Below are 16,151 nucleotides of genomic sequence, written 5' to 3'. Positions count from 1 at the left end.
ACCAGTGAGGGATGTACACTTTGAGAGGATGACAAGTATACATACAGTAAAATACAATTTTCCTTAGAGCACACAGAGATCATAGTCAGTCTGGGGCTGGTTTCTACCCTTTTCTCTAGCTCCCCAAATAAAACTCCCCACTGGCACAGCTATAGAGTTGAGTCCCTAAGCAGGGTTCCATATCAAGTCCTCCCAGCACTCTCTTTGTCCAACCAGTGCTTCATGTCCCTGCCAAAGTAGCTGACACACACACACACTTTGAGGTTTGATTTATACACAAACACACACCTTGCAAAGGCTGGCACAGGTTTACTAGCTATGCCCCATTCTGCCCAGAATATAAGGTAGTTAGCACTGCCACCAGAACCCCTTATCAGCTACTTTAAGGCCCTTCCAAAAGGGTGACCAATTTACTGTGTAATGTTACTATTATCTAAATGGTAAGTGTGACCAAGGTCAAGGCTATTTAGGAGTGACTTATACAGTGTCACCAGTTGCATATGCAAGTATTCTAGGAGCTTAAATATCTCTAAACAAACCAGCCACAATTAAAAGGTTTAAATATATTTAATAATAAATAATAAAAGAACAAAACAATACTCAAACAAGCACAGTAACTTCAAAGTTCACAATCACATGAAATACTTTAAAACAGCATTACAGGACAGTCTCAAATAAATACAGAAAACATCTAAACCGATCTTTACTATATTCCTATCTATATCTAAGAGAGATTACTGTACCCTGGTTACTTACTACTAGCAAGGCAAGTGCTGATAAGAGGATGTTTCCATGTCTAAAGACAAATACAATATGCAAAGTCTGTCTCTGATTGAGGTCTTAAATTACTATCAAACATTACTGCTGGGTCAGATTTGGGTGACATCACTCTTTGTCACCTGTCTTCAGTTACCAGGCTAAGAGAAACTTAACAAAATGTTAGCATCTCTGTGTGAGAAGTACATATCTCTCAGAAGTTTGCCTAGAACTAAAAGTTGTAAAACAGTTAAACACTTTTGCATTTTAAACCTAGCAATTATTTCTGTTTCAAGACAATAGGAAAACCTCTATCTCTAGATATTGTGTCTGCTTGCTGCACTGAAATTAACATTTTTAGCACATTGTAAAACACTTAATTTCAACTTATTTTGTTAAAGTTTTGTAAGTTAACTGTATGTTCCAGCTTCTACTATTAAACCATACATTTGCACAGGTATAGAGTTTATATACATTTCTGTTCTTTTCCAGCAGGGTACACTGTGGTTAAATTCTTGAAGCTCGTATATAACATACAGTTTAACACACACTTTTGTACCAATAGTTTAATATCCACATAACATATAGTTCTTTTACATTTGTAAGACAAGCATATGAATCATATTACTATTCACAAATGACAAATAATTATTTACAAAATTCCAGCTAGCTGAGCTGACAGTGTCACATTTCTCCCTTCCCCCGAACACTCAGGCCAGTTTTTCAAGTTGCTTGAGAGGGTTGTGCCTATCTGGGAATACCTTACCCCATTCCCTGTCTTTAGAGTCCATCTGTGTTGGCATTGCTGAACCCAGTACAGTGCTGCACTGTCCCATCATGTGCCTGCAACCCTAGGCTCCACCATAGTAATTTGGGATTTTCTTGGCTGGCTCCTGTAGCCATAGATCCCCCTCAGACTTCTCCTGCCTCTTACTGCCAATACTCAGCACAAGGGCCTACCTATCATGGCAAGGTTTCATCAAGTTAACATGGTACAATTAATGCCCCTTCCTCCTGCCTAGCAGTTCTATCATGTAGTTAACATCACTGACCTTCCTCACCACCTTGAAGGGTCCCTCCTAGGCTGCCTGTAGCGTGTTGTGTCTGACAGGAATGAGAACCATTACCTGATGCCTACAGCATACTCTCTAGCTCAAGCATTCCTGTCATACCAGACCTTTTTCTGCTGTTGGGCTTCTGCAAGGTTCTCCTGGGCCAAGCCCATGAATTCCCTGTGTCTTGTCCTGAGGTTTAGGACTTATGCCAGAACTGACTCCTTGTGGGATTCACACTCACCCTCCTGCTCATCTCAAATCAAATCTAGAGGTCACTCACCCTATTACCATACAACAACTCAAAGGATAAAAAACCTGTGGATTCCTGGGGAATCTCTCTGTAAGCAAACAACAGATGGGAGAAATATTTCTCTCAGTCCCTCTTACACTAGTCTGCAAATGCCCTTAGCATCATCTTGAGTGTAGAGTTTAACCTCTCAACAAGACCATTAGTCTAGGGGTGGTACAGGGTGGTCTTTAGGTGCTTCATCCCACAGTACTTCCACAGACAAGCCAGCTGGTCTGACATGAAATTGGCACCACTATCAGTCAGTATTTCTATTGGGAAATCTACCCTGCTGAAAATCTCTAAAAATGCATTTGCCACCTTTCCTGCCTTAAAGGAGGACAGAGCCACTGCCTCAAGGTATCTGGTAGCATAGTCTACTACCACTAGGATATACTTTTCCATGTGGAATTTGGGGTACTCAGAGGCCTCACATTCTCCATAGCTACCCTCTGAAATGGATCCCCAATCATAGGCAAAGGCATCAAAGCAGCGATCACCTTGTCTCCTGCCTTGCCTAGTTTTTGAAACTGCTCACAGGTCCTGCAGTACCCTGTTACATCTCTGGAAATCCCAGGTGAATAGAAGTTCTGCATAATATTATCTTTGTACATCTTATGCCCATATGACCTGCAAACGGTATATCATTGACTATGGCTAGAAGTGCCAGACGGTAGAGTCTATGCACTACCAACTGCTGTATTCTCTCACCCCCTAGCCCTCCCTCAGGGGCCCAATCTCTATAAAGTAACCCTTTGTCCCAGTATGCAGTTTCCCCCTTCCCTTGAGAATCAGGTGCCTCACTAGCTACCTCCCTCAGGCCTTGTAATGTAGGGTCTGAGAGCTGAGTCTCTCTCAATTCTTTCTTTGTAATCCTTCCTGGCTCCCCTTCCACAGGAAGTCCGGTATCCCTTGACAGCTGTGCCTCCCTATCAGCCTGGGTACTTCTACTACTCACCTCTGCCCTTGCAGTCACTCTGTCCAAGGGAACATCAGTACACAGAAGCAGCTGTGGTTCACCTTCAGGCTCACTGCTACAGGGTAGTTCCTTCCTTGAAGTAACTACCTCACCAGTCCTGGCTGCAAGTGTGCAGTGTCTGTGTCTCCCCAGGCTACCAGACCCACATGCTTTTCCCCAAGCCCGACTGCATGCAACTGCATGAACACATGGTAATGCATTATGCAGGGTGGTAGTTTTGTACCCTTGTTGTCTCAAGACAATTCACTGCTGGCCTTCTGTCTTTCCCACTTACTGGTTCTCTCACCTTTTGTTCCCCACCTTGCCTCCATGAACATCTATATGCTACATGGCCCCACTGGTTGCATTTAAAACATGTAACCCTTGGTCCTGGATGTGTACCTGGACTAGTGGCTTCCCCTGTTACTGGCAGACTCTGTTGCGGCAGTCTAGCCTGCCCATCATAGGTTCCCTTAGACCCATGAGCAGCACTAAGTGTTCTCTTCTTGTGCAGTGATGCCCTGTTTGCTAGGTATAGGTCTCCCTCCTTCCCCAATTCATCTACAGTAGTGCATTGTCTATCAGCTAACTAGATTCTCATGTCCTCAGGTAAAGTGCTAAGGGCTTGTTCCCTCACCAATAGGTCTGCCAGCCCTTCAAAAGTAGTGACCTGACATCCACTCACCCGCCCCTGAAAATAAGTGCTTAGTTCCGCAACATATTCACACACACTTTCATCTGCCTTGTGTCTACGCTCACAAAACTTTTTTCTCTAAGCTTCAGGTGTTAACTTAAAAAATTCTTAGCAAACAGTTCTTTACAACATTATAATTTAAACAGTCAGTATCAGACAATTTAGAAAGAACAGTTACAGCTTTACCATAGAGTAAGGGGGACAGGAACTGTACCCAGAGCCCTTGGTCAACATTATACTGTTTACATACCCTGTCAAACATATGAATGGAACTATCAAAATTATCCCCCTCTGTAAACTGTGGAAGAAATTTACTGACCTTTGTTGCTCCTGGAGTTTGGTCACTCCCTTCCCCATTACCTCCATGACTCTGGTGAAGAGTCAGCATCTCCTTTTCATGTTGCCTCTGCCTCTCCTTCTCCTCAGATTCCAGGCATTGCAGTTTCTCATTCTCCTCAGCCTTCTGACGTCTCAGTCTCTCTGCTGGTTCTATTTCCAAATGCCTGGCCTCTAGCACAAGTCTCTTTAACTCCAGATGGATTTTTAAGTCCTCTGTGGAAAGGTTGAGCTATCCATTCTTTGAGAGTTGTACATCTCCACAGCCAGTCTGATTGTCCTCCTGGTTGCTATTCTGGTTATTTAACAGTAGCCTATGCAGTGTCACCAGATACATATGCAAGTATGTTAAGAGCTTAAATATCTCTAAACAAACCAGACACAATTAAAAGGTTTAAAATATTTAATAATAAATAATAAAAGAACAAAACAGTACTCAAGCAAGCACCAGAACTACAGAGCTCAGAATCATAGGAAATATTTTAAAACAACATTGCAGGACACTCTCAAATAAATACAGAAAACATTTAAACTAATCTTTACTTTATTCTTATTTATATCTAAGAGAGATTACTGTATCCTGGTTACTTACTATTAGCAAGGCAAGTGCTGATGAGAGGATGTTTCCAGGTCCAAAGACCATGTGTCTGCTTGCTGCACTGAAACTATTTTTTATAGCACATTCTAAAGCATTTAATTTCAACTTATTTTCTTAAAGTTTTGTAAGTTAACTCTGTATGTTCCAGCTTCTACTATTAAAACATGCATTTGCACAGGTATATAGTTTTATACATTTCTGTTTTTTTCCAGGAGGGTACACTGTGGTTACATTCTTGAAGTTCAGTACATAACATACAGTTCAACACACAGTTCTGCACCAGTAGTTTAATATCCACATAACATATAGTTTTTTTTACTTTTGTAAGAGAAGCATATGAATCATATTACTATTCAGAAATGATGTATGATTATTTACAAAATTCCAGATAGCTGGGCTGGCAGTGTCATAGGAATAATGAAAATTGTGGAGGGAAGGATGATAAATCTGTGCTGCAGTTAAAAAAATGCTGTGATTAGGTTTATGGAAAGATATCTCATTTACTAAACACTCCTGATAAAATTCTAGCTCCAACATTACAATATGCAATAGCACAACATCAGAGAAATGTCATACTAGTGCTGATTAAGGGGGGGGGTCTATATCTCCTTATCAAATGACGAAAACAGTGAACGCTCTTTCATCGATCTGAAAAGGTCAAAACCCGTAAAGATCAAAAACACGGACCATAGATTTTTTTCCAGGGAAAAAAATCAGTGGGCCATTTTTGGGACTTTGCCATTTCCTCCACTATGGTGCAATGTTGGAGTTGGTACATTTAAGTAGGGGGGGTGTGAGGGCACAGCCCCCACATTGGTGGGTGTTGGGAGCAAAGCCCCCTACTTCATTTTGTGTTTAAACTTTTTTTTTTTTGTGGAGCAGTGAATTTTTTTCCCTGGGAAAATAAATCTCTGTTCCATGTCTTTGTTCTTTAGGGGTTTCGACCTTTTCGGATCGAGGAAAGAGTGTTCACACTTTTCATCTTTCGATAAGGTAATATAGACCCTGATTAAGGGACTGGAGTGTTTTAGTGAAAATTTGACCTCCTAGTAACCTCTGGATAATGTTTCAGGAATAACACAGACTGAAAATATCCATCATTTCATTTTCTCAGTGCATTTCTACTACATGTTAGGAAATATTTCACTTAACACAACACATAAACAGAATGTACAGCAGCCAGGCAAGGGTCTTGAAGTATGGTTCAAATGTTAGATGTCATGTAAGTGGGTACCTGTGAAAATCAGACACATGGACTATCACTCCATTACCTGCCATGTATTATAGAGATTTCAAGGGTCACATTTACAGCATATGTGCTGAGCTTTCTTTGATGGCATAACACTCATTTGTGTGCAGGCAGTCCAAGCAGTGGTGCCCATTCCAGCTCAGATAGCACATCTCTTGGCCATGGAGTTTGGACATAATGACTGCAGAAGGGATGGCCTGCCCTTGTAGAGCAGTAGAGATGAAAAATGTTAATATTTATCTGTGAAAATAGGACAGAAGTTGTATGAATACAGTACTGAAGGATCATAGTAGTCATATATAACACTTTTATCTGCAGTTGGCAATGAGAATTTAGGCTGTGAGCTGTAGTTTCTGTGGTACAGGGCTTGAGTCCCACAGCCTACTATGTGACTTTGAGCAAGTCACTTAACCAGGCATTGCTCCCAGGTCTGCTAGTTGGGACATTTTGCAGACGCCTTAATGGTTATGGAAATCGGCATGGTGCAAAGACCCTATGTTTCTAAAGTATACCTAAACAGTCCACTTATGCTGTGCTGATGAGGTCATAAGAAGGTCAAAATATATATGTCCACAGCTAGTGGGGTTTGGCTTTATTGGCCAGAAAATATCCACAAAGACTTAAAAAGTAAAAAAGCATGGACATTCAGAAGCTATATAGCTGAAACACTTGATGTCCTTAAGAGGTAATTTGCATATATACCATGGGTCTCCATTACAGAAGGTTTATGGTAGCTTGGTAAAATTTTTCACATAGGATCAAGGAGGGATGGGTTACATGTCAATCATAGTGGACATGAAGGTTTGTGTAGTATTAACCACTCTTACTGTGGAGAACTTTCATAGTCCATCTGGTGACCCCTCTAGGAATTTTCAGGTCTTGGACTCACAAATCTTACACATTTTGTAGATGTGATGCTAAAGAAGCATGTAGAGGAATATATTTGGTTCCCACAGACAGCAGAAGATATAGCCATTTCACTGAAGTCCCTGTGGCTATTTACTCTATTTGTACTGTCATCAAGGCCCCAACAGCTACATACCATCTGATACATCAGCTGTAAAGGTTTCCACTTTGTCAACTGCCAGTGTTGTGCAAAGCACAGAGTATTATACACAAGCAGTTTGTGTGCTATCAAGACAATCCACACAATTCCTACATTTAGCACGTGTGATCCATACCATACTTTTGGGTGTTTGGTCTTTACACAGAGCCATCTAGTTGTTAGGTGCCAACTGTAAAGGCCATGAAGGTGCAGTCATATGAATATAGGTAACAGATCACTTAACATGGTGTCTGCTCTCATGTGCTATGGGTAATGCCACATAGACCTTGGTGCCACAGCTGAAGACCACCATCCATAACCCTTAGACAATGCTAGAAATGGCACACAATACATAATTGGCACAGACACAGAACATCATTGAACATCTGTTTAGAGTGCTGAAGTCCTGCTTCCATTACCTGGATACTTTGGTCATATTCTGCAGTGTACCCCAGAGGCATACAGCAGGATATTTGTGTTGTGTGCCATGCTGCACAATATCATTCTACAAAAACAGTTGCTGCAAGAGGAGACCATAGCATTGACTGGAATACCCGTGCCAGTAGAAGAAGAGGAGTGAGGTGATACATTGGAAGAGGATGCAGTCATGATGAACCCCATGTGAGGCAGAGGTCAGCACAATATTTTGTGACATTGGATAAGAGATATCTGGGACCATGGCAAGACAAGACACATAACAAAGGTGATACATGCACTTACATAACCTGGCCATGCACTGAAGTAAATTAAAGACTGCCATAACCACATCAGCAAGATGGGTGGGTAAGGCACTGTCATCATGCACAATGGTATGAGCAGTAATACCAACATATGTGGAAGGGATTTTGGCAGTACCTAAGATAGTAACACACATTGTGGGGTGTCACAGGTCATGTTTTTGCATGCTGTTGTGGAGCTTCAAGGAATGGAATTCTTTGTGTACCATGTGTCATTGTAGTGTCGGGTCTGAAGGCAAGTGGTCCAGTGGATAGTACTGCATATAGCTTGCTTGTGTAGGAAAGCTGCTGTCGTCATTGTTGTTTGGCCCCTGCTGTGCATCACTTACATTTGACTGCCTACAGCTACAGCATATTTGGGAAGTGATGCATGTGATCTGGGGAACACCTACTGCAGAGTGTGATGTTGTTGAAGTGCAGGACCCTGGGCTGGATTCTTCACAGTGAACCTATATGATCATTAGCCGTATCCGTATGAGCATCCAAGTCCAGGTACAGAGGCCATAGTGGTGCCAGATGAGTGCTGGCCATATCTATATAGCTGTTTTTGGCCAGAAGGGAAGCCACAATAAAGCCAGCCACCTGTGTAAAGTAACCATAGACACCTACAGTATAAAAGTGTTTCTTACCTCACCAATAACAGCTAGTTACAAACAGCTACAGAGATGAGCTAATGTCTACCAGGTGTGGTGCCCTGCCTATGTTCCAAGCAAAGGCTAAAGTTGTTCATGGATGCTAGGGATATCTTCAAGCCAACCACACAGCATACTGAGCAACTCTGAAATCATCTGATTAGTATCGATTTGTTCTTGGATCACAGCCCTGCACATCCACTGGTTGATACCAAAGGGTAAAAATCCAAATCGTGAAATAGCTAAACTGCGGGGTTATGATGAGCATGAATGCAGCTTCTCCCCATGGCATATGTGTCATATTCTCCCCATGAAATATGTGTCAGCTTCTCCCCATGACATATGTGTTCACCTCAAAGACAGTGTAGCCATTGGATCTTGGCTGCATTGTTGCTGCCTCTGTACTCTTAGTGGGAGTCACACAGAATGGATGATGATGAAGGATGCCTATCCTGGGTCTCTACAGCACCTCATCTGTGGGGAGGGGGATATTCCCTCCAGTTTTAGCACTGCTGATAGTACCACTGTGTCTGCAGACTGTTCCATGTGCATAACACCATCACTGCTAGCCTCTACAGACACATGCAGACCTGTAGTACTGACTCAGCTGTCCCAGCACTATGCATCAGATCGACAACTACAAGTCAGGAATATACACAGCCTAAAAGGACAGACATACCTTTTGGTGCAGGGGCTGCGTATATCGCAGGCAAGATATTCCTGGGTAACAGGTATGTATGAATAAACTGTGTTTATGTGTTAAGCAATGTCCTATTTAAATGATATCATACACAATCCTCTTGATTTATTCTTTCAGACACACATGTATAGATCTAGAGGTGTAACATGATAGCGGGTATTCCTAGTCCACAAATTAAATTATTTCCCTAGCAACTCCCATAATCAAAAACAACACCATAAATACCATCTGTAGACTTTTACGATTTTAACTAAACTGGATCTTCAATCAAATGAACTTTTAGTAATTTTTTTTTTCAGCCAAATGTGATGTAGTCAAATGTATCTTCAATAAAATGCCATATAACCATATATATAAGAGAGTGCAGGCATAGATAGAAATTGGATGGTCAGCTAGTGCACTGTCAACCACATTGGTCAAAATGTGTAAATGGTTGATATCTGTGCAATACTGACAGTCCATTTGTTTCAGAATATGCTGTTTCCCTGGAAATTGTGCAATCTCAGAATTAGTACATCAAATTAGCAGGGGGCACAGCACTTTTCTTTTATTTACATGTTCTGAGGATGAGTCTTAGAGCATGAACTGTAGCATGTTGATGTTTTTTTTGCAGATGTAAGTGTGTCAACATTCAGCAAGTTGACATTACCATGGATCAACTATTAGTAGTAGATACACACACACACATATATATATATATAAAGAGAGAGACAGAGGTAGATCTAGATGTTTGTTTACGTATTTATTTATTTTCTGCAGTCAAGCATCAGGCTCCATGAACCTTTTTCATAATCAGTTGGGGACGATATCTGTTTAATATGGTTAAATGGTTATAGATATTATATTATGTTAATGGTTGTAGCTATATAGATATATACCACATGCACAAACATTTTATAAGTATATGGGCAAGTGTTTATTTATACAGTACATATGCAAGTAGCTAGATAGAAACATATAGCCTTCTGGCTAATGTGTTTGTGAACTGTTAGTATGCATAAATTAGTTCATATAATACATCTCATACACAGACCCAGGTGCAGCCATTACAGTTTCAACAACTACATGAAATGGCAGGTATGGTTAAGCAAATGAGCAAATGTTTTACTTACATGATTCATACAGCAATATCTGTTCTGATAAACAAAATTCCTATTCCGGGAAATAGTTGCAGCACAGTTTGAAATGTGTGCATAAAACATACTGAATCTCCAAACTTATTTTAGGTTTATGTGGCGGCTGTCATCCAAACTTGACATTCCTCAGAGGATAAAAACTATATATAGAAATATTGGAATTTATCTTTTGACACTAACTTTCTTTGGGCATTGTTTGCAGTTAAATTTCTCTCTCTTATAGTAACTAAGATTTCTATCCAGTTATCAAAAAGCTATTTTTAGCAAAATGAATGTTTTTATTCCATCACCCACAGAGGAAGTATTTAGACTATGCGCTTGCATAAACGTAAATGATGGAATGAAAAAATGTCAGACTTGTAATGAAAACAGATAGTTTCATTTTCACGGCACATGTTCTTTCAGTTGTTCCATGGTTGATAAGGTCAGAGTTTTTCTCTGGAATGTACAGAGAATGTGTACCCCCTGCCGCTGACACAGCAAGTAATGTATAGATTGTGTGTTGAGTACAAGTGCAGAGTTATCAGCTTTGGACTACAAATCATGATTTAGACAAGGAAATTGAAAGAAAGAAAGATTATTCAGACTGTCTACTTTGGGCAAAAAGAAATGCAGTACAGAAATTAAGGAAGTGAGCTCTCGGTCTGAAAGTCTGGGCCTGAATTTTATCAGTTCTCATAAAGAAACTTTACAACCAAGAGTAAATCACTTAACGTTTTATGCTTGTGGTCCCTTTTGAGAGGGGAGCAGACTGAAGTGTAGTTGGGTCAGACTTAGTACAAAGTAAGAACATAGAAATAAATTGCAATGGATGTTGTCAACCACTTGCATTGGAAAAAGTCTTGATGACTATGAAAACATTATAGCTTCAAAGCTTGTATAGTTTTAAAATACTTAACCAAATGCGTAGATTTGCCCATCTTGCATCTATTATTTTTAAGACCTATTATACAGAATGCTAATAGTGTCACTAAGTCAACATTTTCTTCACATACTTTAGCTTATGTTTTAGTTCTAGAGCTAGAAGCATTAATTGTGGCTTTTGTCTCTGCTAAAGCATAAATAGGATGCATTCCTAGCCACTAAATTAACATAATCTTCAGTGTGTTGACCTTTCAATGTCATTAAAAAATCCAGATGAGCTGAATCCAATGTACAGAAGGCAAAAACCTGACTATGTTCCATTAGAAGTCTGTAGTGCAAATGAACTGAGTCCTCTAGCCTAGAGTACATGGTTTGATTCCTACCATTGTTTTTTGCCAGGTGTATAACACTGAGCAAGTAACTGAACCAGACAGCGCTCCTGGGATGCCAGAGAAAAGGAAACTTGTATCCATTGGGCTTACCTGCTCAACAAGTGTATGGAATAAAATCTGCCCAAAGAAGAAGTAACAGCCCTGGACACTGATGAGTTACTTCTGGAGGAATAGATTTGGCCAGAATGTGTTAGCACTGCTAAACTTAAAAAGTGTTGATTAGATCCCGTCACAAGCTCACTGTCTGGAGAAGAAGTCCAAATAGGCACCTTCCTGTATAGGGACCAATGCAATATAAGCCCAAGGATGACTGAATACAGTACATCAGAGACCTAGGTGTGCAGAAACATGCATCCAATGAAAGTCTGACATAGAAAGGCTGCACTATGCTAGTTGTCCAGTAAAAGGATGGGTAGGCCAATGAAATGAAAAAAGCAAAATTTGTCAAAAGTGATAGCTTGCCAGCCTCATGAATCTTATGCACAACTGCTGACCAAAGTAAAGATGAGCTCTGAAAGACAAATCATCCCAGAAAAAGGAGAAAACCAGTACAAAATTGATGTAGTGTAGCAGGAATAAATAGATTTATTGGGAGATGATGTAAGCTTGATTGTCAGATTGGACAGAATGAAAAGAAAACAAAGCATTTGCATTATTAAAGTGCAAATTTTGCATCAGTTGGAGTGATGTGCTAAGTTGTGTCACATTTTCCTCGAGCCTGTTAAGTATTGTAGCACAGAATTCTGCCCTTTAATTACTGTGAATGAATTCAAACTAAGGTAAAGTAATAATGTGCTTTTTTACGATCTTGAAACATTTGAAAAAGTATATGTTATCAAAGTTCTGAGTACTTGCAGTTAATTTATACATCTGACCATGCAAACTATGAAATTCTGCCTTCCTCCTCAATGCCATAAGCAAGTTTCTCTTAGCATAGACAAAAGCTTTCAAGTCTTAGTTAACTGGTACTAGTAGCCATTTTGTCCAGCAAAGCTTAGCAAAACGTAGATTTTCAATGAAATATAATGTGAAACATATACTTCAATCATCCTCTTGAGTGCGCGTTCAAAATAAAATAATAATTTATGAATAGTATACTGCTCTATGTCACCCTGTTCTATGGAACTATTTTTGGCATAATCAGCCTAACGTTTTCAGTGTCATTAAATAATTTGTGAAGACATTCCTATGTTTTGTTTTCCACTGCATCATGAAGCAGAAGTACAAGCCAAGCAACTTCAGTCTTCCAGAGGGATAAAGCCCAGGCTATAACCCAGCCAACCCAAACTTGATTAGTGGCTAGGGCAACAGAGTGGCAGGTAGGATGGGTGTTATCATTCCTGGGATTGAGGCTGGTCCTGTGCGCTTCTTCTGCAATGATCCCTGGTGGAAGCTGGGGACAGCATGATGAGAGGTGAGGTCTAAATGAAGGAAAAAGGGTGGAGATATGCCTGAGCTGATGCAGAGGCAGGGCAATATGCTGCACATCTCTAATGTAGCCAGCCCCTTCCAAGCACCATGGGTCTTGCACAATGGAGAGACAGGGGAGGGATGAAACAGGGTAAATCAAATAAAAAAAACAGGTTAATGTGGGCAGCACAGACCCCCCCGATTATCTCCTTAAAATGATTGCTGGCCCACCATAAATTCTGGCATTAGACCAGGGATAGACTGTCAAGCTATTAGTCCAAGCAGAGGATGTGGGGCACTGGGACAGCTGTCCGAATGAGAGAAGTGGGGGGAAAAAAAGAGAGCAAAAAATCAAACAAGAAGTTACAGTCTGATTACTAATGTCTAGCTACAGAGAATAATGGCAAAATTGACAAGTCTTTAAGAAATGCCCACTAAAATAGAGCTTCAGTGCAAATCAGCAGGTGTTATCCTCCTTGCCACAGACACATACAGCACCTAGTTAATCATAAGCTCATGCTGAAAACACTTCATGATTTTAGCCTGTATTAGAATGATTAGACTGATTTTAATCCTGTTAGCACTACATCTGAAAAAGTAATCAAAAATGTAATTAATAAAATTAAAATGCTATGCTGGTTGTTACCACTATTCTTAAATCATCTGCCTTTTGTTCCTATATTTAAGGAAAGACATTTCTTGTGCACAATTTTCCCAACAACTCCTCCTCAGAAATTCACATATGAAAGCTTATGTGCCAAATCAAAAGCATTTTTATGCTAGTAAGTGTAACAAACTACTTTACAGATGGTCATGTCACAATCATTGTTGTAGTAGAACTGCTGTATGTATGCAGGTATGTATGCATCTCACCTTAAAGTACAAAATACCTAATTCTAATTATGAACAGTATTAATTTACAAAAAAAAAATGAGCTCAGGCAGAAATATTTTAATACAGTTTTATCTTATTAATTAGTGTTTCTATTTACCTTACCATGTATGTTATGTCTGCTGAATTTAAAATATGTCAACAGTAATATCATTCTGATCTATATTAGAACGAGGAAAGATTAAAATGTTGAAGTGCCTAAATGCCGAAAATGTTGGACCTCAATATTCTTTTTGTAAGATCGGAGTACAGTGAAGACTGGAACATTTGCCCTTTCCTCACAGTAGTGTGATCTCAGAGTTGGTATATATATATATTTAGCGGGGGAGTTGAGCAGCCCCCCCACAATAGTGAGTTTGAGGTCCTGCATTTTCAGCGTTTAGGACCTTCGACATTTTAATCTTTCATCGTTCTAATATAGATACTATCATTCTGCCCAGTTCACAAAGGGCCAGATTCATTAACAGCTGCATGAAGATAAAGTTGGCAGTGTAGTGCACCACTAACACAACAGCGTGCTATTTGGCATTCAGTAAGTATTCATTAAGTGGCTCTACATGACATGCAGAGCTACCAAACAAAGGAAAATGCAGAAAAAATGTGCTAATGAAAGCATAAAGAGCCAAAAGAACATGCTGTTGAAGGGAGATATACGCCTGGTATACAGGGCATTATCAGACCCCACTTTGATGGACCTCCTGCTTATCCACAAAACAAACAGCACCAGATCTACCTGTTCTAACAACTTAAACATTGCCTGTGATATAAATAGGACCTGCTGGAGAGACAGGTATGTATCCAAGAAAGTACCCAGTCTCTGGAATAGGCTGCCCATCAATGTGAAGCAGAGTTCTACCCTAACTTGAACAAGTGGATGGGGAACAGGAAATTCATCCCTGGTTTGGCACCTATGTCTCTAATGGACACAGGCAACTTGTAAATGGTTCATCGCCCAGACCCCTGCTTGTAAATGTTGCATCTCCCAAGTCTCTGCTTGCACTTGTCTAGGGTACCAGAACTTGTCAGGACTTTGGGATGCATGGCTAGGCTTTAAAAGGCCCTTGTGGTCATTAGCCTAGTAAACACCTTTGAACCTGTGACTCTATGAATAAATTAACCAGTCCAACATGGTGGAACTACTCAGGAAGCAATAAAGCAATCTTGCATACTCAGTGCAGGTTTTTGCCTTGTTCACCAAAACTCTTTGGAATACAGCACAATTATACTTAGAAAAAAATGTAAACTAGGGGTCACTGCTGCTATTAGTATACTGTATGTACAACAGGCTTTAAATCATGGTATTGACCTCAGACAAGGAGACAAAGGGTGTTTAGACCCTGTTTGACTCATCATGGAATGCATGACACAGAACTTATGGGAAGATACAGGGTGGGCAGGGAAACACTGGAGAAAATATGCAACCTTGGTCGCCCCCACCTCAGGTTTCAGGAAAATCATGAAGAACTTATGCCAGTGGAAGCAAAGGTATGTTTAGCATTACATATACTAGCCACTGGTACATTCCAGAGACCCAAAGAAGATATATTGGGGTACCACAGGCATTGTCCTCAAGAATATTACATCAGTTCCTACATGCAATGCTACTACATGCAAGGGAGCATATATTTTTCCCATGAACTCGACAGGAGAGAGCAAGAGTCATACAGGAATTCTTTGAAATAGTACACATGTCTGAAGTGTTGGGAGCCATAGACTGCACACATATAGAAATAAAAAACCCATCTAGGGAAAAAGGAAGAAGGTACATCAACAGAAAAGGTTTTCACTGTACTTCAGGTTATCTGTAAATACCCAAGGGATCATCTACAATGTCTGTGCAGGTAACCAAGGCTATTTCCACAGCCCATACATATGGCACACTTCTGAGCTGTACATCAGGTTTGCTAGAGGTGATATTCCTTAAGGTCAACCAAATACTACTAAAAACAAAAGCAAAAACAAGTAGAAACATCCCATTTGATTTGAGGTGGAATTCAATTTATTCAATTATAAAACACGTAAAAACGTTGACTAAGTGCTTTCACCCATATCACAGTGCATCATCAGAGTCAATTTTCCAACACAGTTCACTTATGTTTATACGTAACTTCCTTTCACACCCCCATTACTTTTATTCATGAACACACTCATATACCTAACCATTTGGTGTAACACACATCATTTAAAAATACATGCCCCAGTTCTACAAACAAAAAATATATGCAGGTATATTCATACTCTATACAATAAAAATGCATTCTAAAATCAATAAATATTGGCTTAAACATACAATAAATATACTGTGAGACATTTTGCAAACAAAAAGCGGCATTAAGTGCAAGATTAAATTCATTTATTCATTCATACACCTGCCCTGCTCTGTGTTTCAAGACTGCTAAGATTGAAATACAG

This window comes from Protopterus annectens, chromosome 2.part0 (genome assembly GCF_019279795.1).
Source record: "Protopterus annectens isolate FY-2018-M chromosome 2.part0, PAN1.0, whole genome shotgun sequence".
NCBI classification, from domain to species: Eukaryota; Metazoa; Chordata; order Ceratodontiformes; family Protopteridae; genus Protopterus; species Protopterus annectens.
This window is presented reverse-complemented; position numbering follows the sequence as displayed.